This window comes from Struthio camelus, chromosome W, assembly GCF_040807025.1.
Source record: "Struthio camelus isolate bStrCam1 chromosome W, bStrCam1.hap1, whole genome shotgun sequence".
Lineage (NCBI taxonomy): Eukaryota > Metazoa > Chordata > Aves > Struthioniformes > Struthionidae > Struthio > Struthio camelus.
In genome coordinates, this window is record NC_090981.1 from 18076599 (window position 1) to 18087158 (window position 10560).

Genomic DNA, 10560 nt, shown 5'->3' on the forward strand with positions numbered 1-10560 from the left:
AATGAAGAAATATCAAGGGTGCTAAATGATTTTACAAGAGATGGAAATGCCCTGTGTAGTCTAGAAAAAGAAAAGCCGTTTCCTGAGCGTCACTGGCTTGCTCTAGTACACTGCACAGAGTTTCACATGTAGGTGCACGGAAGTTTTGTACCTAAAAAGAACCAATTTTTCACACTACGCTATTCTTAGAGATGCAATATGAGGATTCGCAGGATTAGTTACTGCATCCACATCCTTGATTTAGGAGGGCTAAAAGGCCTGGTACACTGGAGGTCACTCAGGGCACATGAGCTTGCAGCAATCTAAGAACAGGCTAGGATTAACTTTTTAAACCTACTCAGACAATCTACTTGTCAGCAATCCCTTTCTTTAGAGGTCCTTTATCTAATGCTTGGAGAAAGCATTTTATCATAGTAGTGTTGCGCCTGCCTGATGGCAAGCATAGGGCCTTGAAAGCTCTTGAGGGTCGTCAGAGAGAGCCAGAATCAAGGAGGTAAAAAGATGGTCCTCAAAGTCAGCTGCTTCTTTACTCCAATTCTATACTTAGCACTAAAGTAGAGTGTGAAAAAAACCTAAGTCCTTGTATTTCTGGAAATCCTATCCTATTGTGCGTTTCTTTCATCCCAGATACTCTCTGATAGAGAAGCATACAATTTCTGTTATAATTTATTAGTATCAGTGTAGTGAGGTATGTATGACTAGCACTGAATTTAATTTTCTTATCTATAATCTCCTCAACAGAACAGCAGGTAACAAAAAATACAAATTTCTTACAGAAACATTGGCTAACAGTCTGAAAATGTCCCAAAAGATGGCAGTTCTTAGTGCTTAGGTCTTGTACTGATGTTATTCACAAAATACACATTCATATAAACCTTATTTTGAAAACGGAAAGGTACATAAAATAACGGCTTATTTAGGCACACAGCAAACCCACTAAAAGAAACAATTGTGAACTAAATTCAGTCTTGAGACGAATCCAGCTCGTGGCTGACAACATACAGCAAATACACATGCAAGAAAATGGATCATGTGAACTTTGCACCTTAGTAGTTCTTATACTACTAAATTCCAGTTGCTCTATTGAAAAACGGAAGGTGCGTGCCCAAAAGCTCCATCTGTGAACCCAAAATGTGTGATTGCATCTGAAGTGTTATGCCCCGTTTTTGGTTCCCCAGCACAAGGAAGGCACCAGCATACTGAAGCGAGTCCAGCAAAGGGCCACCAGGGTGATTAAGGGGCTGGAGCATCTGGCACAGGAGGAGAGGCCGAGTGAGCTGGGACTGACCAAACTTAAGCAGAGAAGGGGAAAGGGAAAATCTTATTGCTGTCTTTAACAACATAATGGGAGGGTATAGAGAAGACAGAGTGAGACTCTTAAAGGTACATGGGGGTAAGAGGAGAGGCAACAGACACAGACCGCAACAAAGGAAATTCTGATTAAACATTAGGAAGGTTTTCACTCTGAGGGCAATCAAATACTGGAAGAGGGCCCCAGAGAGTCTCCATCCTGGGAGATATCCAGAACTTAACCAGACCCGGCCCTGAGCAGCCTCACCTAATTGGACCTCATCTGAGTGGGATAGTTGGACTGGATGATCTCCAGATGTTCCTTCCAACCTATAGTACTCTATGATGCTGTGATTACCTTAATGGATTTTTTTTTTTTAATCCTAGTTACTTTGGTCCTTCTGTTATTTGTTCTTATTCGTTTACTTAGAAAATATCTTCCCAATGCCCATATTTTGTTATCTTCGTGCTCTGCTTTTGCATAGGGTACGTGTATTTAGATCTTGTCTTCTGATACAGCTTTACTGGAGGATAAGTTTGTAAATAATCTGTGAATTATGCCTTGCGTAGTCCTGACTCTTAGCAATTCTTGCGCTCAGAAATCAATTTATCCAGTAAATGTCATAAATAATTCTTTCTAAACTATTTCTGTAAATAATTTAGTTTCTTCTTCAGCTCAGCAAGTATCTAGAAGCAGATCATAATTTCTTGAATTCATTTGTTACACTTAATTCAAAACTGTTTGAGTTTTGTTTCTGCTGTCTTTGATTTGATAGTCAACAGTGGGCTGTTGAATGTTCTATATCCAATATTCAAAATATAAACTCAATGATCAGAAAAATAACCAGATATCACTCTGATCTCTAATTGAATATATGTGAACTGGAAACTGCAGAGCAGAAAGGGAGGGGATAGGCACCTTTTAAAAGGACTGGGATTTAATGTTCCCATTGCAAAGGCTAAGCTTTCAGGTCCTAATGCGGTAGCAATGAGGCAGTCTGTGGAAGGAATAGTAAATACAGGATGTATGAGTGAGTCAATGTGATATTCAAGGAGCATGGAAGGTTGTCCTGCCCTATTGTATGTTTTCTTGTTTCGTATCTATCTACCTATGACTGTAACCTTTCTCTTGTTCAAATACTGTCTAGTTCTTTGGAAAACAGCTGGGTGGGCTGTGTTTGTAATTAGTTTGACAGGCAAAGGCTAATTGCCCGATTCTCCTTGGAAAGCTCACTGCGTGGTGCCAGAGATAGTAATGAATTGAAAAAGGTAAATGAGAAAAATTCTCCAGGTCTTGTGAATCAGTAATAGGGTTTTGTGAGAAAATCAACTAGTAATTCAAATGATGAAGCTTGATAATTTAGGGGTGTATATGAAGGGCTGTATTTGCTTTTGGCCTGTGAAACGTACTTATGATGGAGATAAATCAGAATAGCATTCCTCTACCTGCATGAAGTTTTAACTTAAAACAGACCCACTACTCAAGCCTCTCCAGCGATACTGGACTACATCTATTGGTGTGTGATGAGCACTTTGGGCGGCCCATGTGCCAGCTGTCTTTAGAAGTACACCGTGCAATGCATTAAAGATAAAGTCATACTTCCTTGCTAACTGTTCAGTTGACAAATATAGCTACTTCTTTTATTTGGCACTTACTTGTGAGATGAAGATCTGCAGAGTGGTCCCTTAGTTTCACCCTTGACCTGCAGAGCACGCTAGAGTATGTCCAGAAGAAGCGAAACAGAGGATCCCACTTCTGGGAAAACATAGAACAGTCTGCACTCCTACCGTATCTGAGAGGACTGAGACAAAACAATTGTCAAGATGTGGGGAGGTTTATGGAGCAAAATCAATATTTGCAGACAATGGTAGCCTTCCTTTCTGGTATGATTGGAGTGTCTCGTGGCTGCAGTTGACAAATCCCATCATTTAATTAACTTTCGTGGGGATAAATTATGAGAACCAAGTCAGATTTCATTCTCTGAGTTTTTATATTTCTGTAGTGCTTAGTATGAGAAGGCACTGACCTAGGAAGACGGTTCCAGCAGTGGACATGGTCATAAATAATATTCTAATAGCTTTCTTTTTCTGGCCAGTATATAGAGTTGGGAATTACACCTCAAGTCTGTAGTGGAAGGAAAGGAGGAACTGGATGGATAAGTATTAAGAGAGACCAGGAAAGTTTGGTAGAGAAAGTCAATGTACAAGAGAAGATTTGAATAAGAACTTTGACTCAACAAATCTTGAATGCTTAATTGATTATGTTGGATTGATTTGTGTACATCAAACGCTTTTAAGGTTACCGTTGTATAAATCAAATGAGTAACAAATTAAATTTGATATGGTTGGAAGGATTTAATATACAAATAAAGAATCTCATCTTGCAAATCCTTCAAGCATGAAATTCCCGTCAGGTCAGAGCACGTTGTATACAGCAGGAATGTTGAACGTACATAGTGTTTCTGTCAGTCGGTAGCAAGATACCAGATGGGAGAAAGTTCTAGTCAGGAAATATATCATGAAGCAGGGAGATAGCAAATTGTTTCAGAGATGATGCTTCTGTTTGACTAAAGGTTCTGATCTACTGTTTGAAGGAAAGGGTATTTTATAGTTAGTTTTTATTCTGTCATTGCTTAGGGCAGGGCCTCTGGAGCAGGGATGCAAAGGTTTTGTTTACTGGCAGTGTGCCTCTCTCTAGACTTTTAATAAAGGTAACCAAAAGGTCGAATTTCTACTTGGTATTTTTTGCTATTTCTGTATTTCTGCACAAAAAAGATTTTCCATCACTCAGAGGAAAATGGTATACACCAGAGAAAAGAACTCACTTTACCTTGCTAGTATCAAGCTAATGACAAACTTTCAACAACTGTAGATCCAAGTAAAATTGCAAGTGAATAACATGGACTTCACACTTATTCATAACTTCTGCTTGGCTTTGGACTTGAGTCCAGAATAATTAAAACAGAAGGCCACCAGCTAGGACACAGCTAAACACAAACCTTATCTGTAAGTATTTTGTTACTACTTTATTAAATTTAGGGTCTAGAAACCAGAATCAAATCATTCCAAGATGTTACGTGAAAATTATAGCAACTATTTTTATGCATTATTGTAGACTTGTCTCGGATTAAGGGACATAGCTTTCAGAGGCGTAGCTGTCTTACCTCTGTGAGGTTTTTTGCACAAAAAGGTTCCGGAGAAGAAAGGTGGGAGAAGTACATGGAAAGGATACTTTGCTCAAAGAAAAGAAGCTTTTTATCCCTTATTCTAGAATTTTGATGCTGCAAATTCATGCAATTAGGTTCAACCCAGTTTGGTACTGAATGGCAAAGGCTTGCTAACTTCAGATGTGTCTGGTGTTAGGATAAGGGAAGACATCCAAAGAAAATTTTAAGTTTGCAAAAGACTTTTTTTTTTTTTTTAAAGAGATTGTATATATTCTTAAATTTTTTCTTATAGAAGTATAAAGTTCTTAGTTTTATAAACAGCCTTACCTATGAAGAAAAAATTGGAGCTTTCCTTAAAGCAGTTGATTCTATAGCATAGTTTAAAACCTGAGGAGTTGCATTTCACTAGCTTTTGAGAGTGCAATAGAGTGGATGGACAAGTGACTCTGCCTCCCAACAAAATCAGGGACGTGGAGGGAACAGAGGAGAGAGAAGCAGCCAATTTGAGCTTTAGTGCTTCATGTAGCATCCAACCTGACAATGTATTAAAGCTTTTGACTGAAATTAATCTGTGCAGAAAAGGGAGCTTAATGGAGCAGAAAAAAAATCTTTTAAAATTGTCCTCTTCTGTTATTGCTAGGCATTTAACAACTCTCTCTAATCCTTTCTTGGTACACTGCTGTATTACCAGGGGCATGGAAGTTTGCTGCTCTTGCAGCAACCTGTTTTCGCTGGTGTGGAACGAAGCGCAGCCCAAAGCATCTTGAAAAAAATGTTCATATTACCTGCAGCAGTAAACACAAGCAATACATCCATTTAACATCAGCAAGCTTTCCTGCATCTATTCATTTTGATTTAATAATGAGAAAGTTCAGAGTGCATGGGGGCAGTCCTGCGACTCTCACCGGTGACACCCTAGCAGCGACGTGGCCAGGGAAAACGGATCCTCTCCTTAGAATCAGAAACGGGAGCAGTAGGAAATGCAGCAAATCAGAGTTGCAGTAAAGAGCTGATCTAAACTCTTCTCTCTTCACTAGCCACGCCAGTCCTATCCATCATCGAGCCTCCGTGTTTTTCTCCTTCCAGCATAGTTTTTTTGTTTTTTGTTTTTTAATTAGTACAAGTTTGGATGCTCTATTGTTTTGGTTCTCTGGGAGTGTTGATAGAGAAACATCTGTAGTGTTCTCTCAACAACAATTTTGAGGACTATCCTAGTTAATACTAATCCTAATATATTTCTCTCTGAGGCCTGACAGTTATTCTGCTTAAGGGAACACTCTGGGGAGCATCCCGATATTCAAACTAGGTGGTCCTCATAGCCATAGTTGTAACTTTAATCTGAAAGGGTAATGAAACAAAAATTTGAGACTAACCACTCTTGATACTGAGTCTTTAACTCTGGGAAATCCTGTAATACATGAAAAATAACCAGTCACAACCAGGTCATGCTCACTGGGTAATACCCAGGCTTTCCAACAATTTCAGCGTATATTAATTATAACCAGAGTTGTGCTTTTGTTCCATTTAAGCAAGGGAAGTAGAAAACCCCACAGTTTGTATGATCTTCTAGCTGCAAATGGAAGACTATTATACCTATACAATGAAAGACTTGTTTTATTTTATCTGCCTCTCCCCAATCCCAAAAGCAAATATGAAACAGGACTTAGGAGACTGATTTTGGATGAAAGATAAGTGCTAAGCATAAATGAACTATGAAACAAGAGTGTCAGTAATGCAAGCCTATGAATATTTGAGAGAATAACAAGAACAGGAAGGTATAACCAAAATGTCTGTAACTAAGGAAAAATATAATATCAGGCAAAATCTAGAGAAAAATATTTCAAAGGAAATGAGGAAAACTGTCATCTGTTTTGGATTTTTCCTATACTGATATCCTACTGAAAATTGTATTATAAGGAAAAATTCTATATTAGTAATAAAATGAGCTGAATGGTCTAACGGTATTCTTTTCTATTGCTGTTTTCTAGGATTCGAAAATTGCACTTTCTTTATTTATGATGCAGTATAATTACCTTAGACTTGACTCTAATTAATGTTAATGGCTTTTTGCTATGTGCAAGTTTAACATGAGGGGGATTTCAGTTTGTATCTGGAAGTACCTCAATAAATAGATTCTCTATACGTTGGAGACTGACCGTGTTCAGGTCAGGTCAGAGGAACCGAACTAATTTGCACATGCTTGACAAGCAGCTTGCTTTGATGACCTGTGCTGGTGTTCACTCCATTTAGTTCATGTCTAAGTAATGATTACTAATGGTTCCTGGATCAGGGCTCGACGTTTCTGAACGATAACTTTGTGGTCCTTCAGTTGATATGTTGTCACTTCAGCAAAGTCTATAAAATGTGGGTATTTTTGATTCAAGAAAGTTGTAACTTTGCCTGTGATTCAACTGTGGTTTGGTTATGCTTCATGTGATTTTAAAGCAGTGGTCGTTAGTCCCTGACTGAAATGTATATCGCGCTATAGGAAGTCACTCCTGCCGCGACAGTCCAGGTTGACAGTCAAAGCATGATGCTACCCATAGTATACTGTTCGCTTGGCATTAGTATTCAGAGTCCAACAAAGGCTAGAAATCTTAAAATTAAATGACCTTCCCCACTGTATATGTGTGTGCGTGCACACGCATGTGTAGAGCCAAGTTCAACTGTGTTACTTTTTTTGTTGTTGTTGAAGTTAGCAGCACTAGAAATGCCAAATTGGATGCTGCTTCCAATTTACACAGATTCTGTCACCATTTGATTAACCAAGGGAGGAATTCTGAAAAAGTTTTTTCAGAAAAAAGTTCCCCTGAAGGGTAGTTGCTTTGTCAGATGTTAGATCTGGAGAATGCAGTTCAAAACGAAACTGGAAGAGCAGCAGCGTTCATTAAGGAGTTCAGGCTGACCTCCGAGGAGGAGCTTTGCCCTGCGACAGGCCGCGGCACTGCAAGTGGCGTTTCACAGATAGGATGTTCAACAATAACTCCACTGGTCTGCCAAGTGCATCTGCATCCTGCTGTCCCTGTTCTTTGACTCTTCACGGTTAACCTCCGAACTGTTGGAATAAGTTAGTTGTTTTAAACGCGATGGCTCCTGTCTGACCTTTCTGCGGAACTGCTTTTGCCTGATTTTTGCTGTTCCCCTTCGAGTGAGGCAGTTGTCATTAAGGTCACTAATGACATCCTTCTTGCCAGAACGAGGTGCCCCTTCTCTGCACTTTTCGGCTCAGATCTCTCTTCTCTGCTGTTGACTACTTATGAATTTCCCTTCTCCGTTTGTCTGTCTTCTGGTTGGGTTTCCGATGCTTTTTACTGCCAGGAGTGTTTTCCTGCTAACTCCACTAGCGCTATTGACAGCAAAGTCTTTCCTTGCTTTGCCCTCCCTTTTAGATGTTGCCCAGGTCTCTCTCCTCAGTTCCTTCCCTTCCTTTTCTGTGATCGTTTCTGGGTTTTGCTGTGTCTGCTGCAGAGTTTCAGTTGTTACATATTCTAAAATGCACCACTTCCCGAGTTACAGACTAGTTTCTCATCTGCAAAACTGATTAATACCATTGTTTATCTTGAGTTATATATAGATGCTGGCTGCATCATTGTTAATTAAGACAAAATTACCCACAATTTTTAACTCAGAAGATGTTTAGAAAAGTTTGTTTCATTACTCTGCCTCTAGCTGCAGTTCACTTCTGTTTTCTTCTCTTTTCAGGACTAATTTTGAAGTAATGATTTTTCATAAAGTGCTGGATTTGCAACTGAAAGTTTTCTTTAAAACTGAACTATCAACCCTTAACAACCCTTATTTCAGAAAGTCCTCTGTTTAAAGGCTTTTCTAACAGAGTCGTAAATATAGTGCAAACCATTATCTTTACTAAACGTATGCTTTATGGGAAATGGGCATTACACTTTAACCTGTAAGTTTCAAATACTTAGTTCAGTGATGTTTTTATTATTTAAAAATAGTCTGGCCAAATTCCCGTGTTTATTATTGGCCACCAGAAACCCTTTCCAGCGAATAATAGAATATTCCATTAGATAAATGCAAAAATTTTAGTTGTAGAAAGACATGCCAGTTTATTTTCAGAACACGAGCTGAACGAAATGGAAAAAAAAGCACAGTAGCGCGTCCAACATACATCTAAAGTAATGTGGCACTCATAGCTCATGCCACACAATAAGTCGCTTGTTAACATTTTAAAAACAGATGGTGATTCACAGGCTGCCCTGTCCTTCAGGGCGTTAGCCAGGAATCCATTGGTTGAGGGCCATCTTTGTAATTGCCCAAGGGGATGCTGACCCTACTTAATTTCTCCAGGTAAGAATTATTTTTCAGGTGACCACAAAAATAGACTGAACAAAACCAGTATTCAAGCTTATGACTTAAGCATCGTGATGCTTTGGCAACTTTTTCACGAAGGTTGGATATAATCCACCTAAATGATGGAAGCCTTTTAAGCCTCATTTTTAGTGTTCTTCCGAGCAGCGTTAGTCCAAAACGTATCGTTTCCATTTATTCATTTTACCTAGTTTTTCTAATCAATATATAAATGCTAGCTCTCTTCCTCAGCACAAGAACCACTCAACAGCTTTTACTTTAAAACTGATCATCACGAAAATGAGCCAGAGACTACATGCGGATTTGGGCTGGCAGGGTAAATTTAGTAAGTGACACAAACGATGAGAATGAGAATACTTGTCAAATAAGAAGGAGTCTCAGACAGAAATTATTTGCTGGACATTTTTTCAGTGAATTCATAGGCCGGGTCAAAGGCGACATTAGTGTATTGATATGTGAAAAGTGGAGCAACACTGTGAGTTATCTAAGGGATTGGAATGGACAAGTTTTATGAGAGTATGGAACCACATTTTAAAATCAAATGAGGTGTGGTGATCTGTGAACTTGAGAGATCATAACACTTCCCTTTCCAAATTATGTGGGAAAAGATAAATCTTGCTAGATCGCATATAATTGCTGAGACTTTTTTTTCTTTTTTTACATAGGATATCTGACTATAATTTTTTCAGCTTTTTTATTTGAAGTTTAAACAGCTTCCTAATTATCACCTTCCTGTGGCGGAGGAAAACCCTTTATTCTAGATGGTACAGTTATTACTATCTTTTTGAGATTTCTTTTTCTTTTCTTTTCTTTTCTTTTTTTAAACTAAGTAATGGAAACATCAGAACTAAGCTGTCAGCACTTTGAATGGGCTTTGAAAGAGGTGGCTAACCTTTATCAAGTCAGGTTAACCATTGGAAGAATCTGGATGAAATGGTTTGATTTAGAGTGTTACTTTTTATCAAAATATTTCAGCTAGACAGAGGAAGGAGATATGTAATAAACGAGAAATGGAAATTATAACTGTGGTTACAAACTTCTTTAGATTTTGATGGGTCATTGAATATGTGGGTAGGATTTTTTTGTGCTTTTAAAGACTTCCTTCCAGCCTCCTCCTGGTGCAGTTGTGAATCGCAGGAACTGTTATTTTCCTGCAAAGGCAAAAGCTCCTTGAGAACAGCTTGTCTCATAAAACTCGGACTATTTACTAGGATAGCAGTATTTTGATATTTGCTGATCTCTTGAAATGTTCTTAATCCCCTTTTAGAACCGTTCACCAAAATATTCATCTGTATTTCAACATCATTAACTGCAGACCTGAACTTCAATGCTGACCTGGCTTGAATTTGAAGGCTAAGCATAATCTAAACAGTCTGAAACAAGATGATGCACTACAGGATCCAATGTATTCCTCTTAATACCACGGAAGAGGAAATTCCTGGGATCTGAAAGTTGCTACTAACATTTTAATAAATGCTACCCCCCATTTTAATGAAAAGAAAATGGTACAATTCTGTTAAAGAGAGTGGGAGAGTGAGAAAGAGAAAATCAAGGACCTATAGAGAATTTCTGGATTCTCTAAGAGCTTGGTATGCCTCAGCCAGGTCAAGCAGCAATCAGTATTTGAACTCATAACATGAATTAAAGCAGCCTCCCCAGTAGGCCAGATGCTAAACCGCCATACAGAACCCGCCTTGCATCAGAGCATTGCTGAAGTGCAAATCATGCCCAGTCCCAGCCTTGGCATGCCCTAATCTTAGTTGGTTTAAGGTTG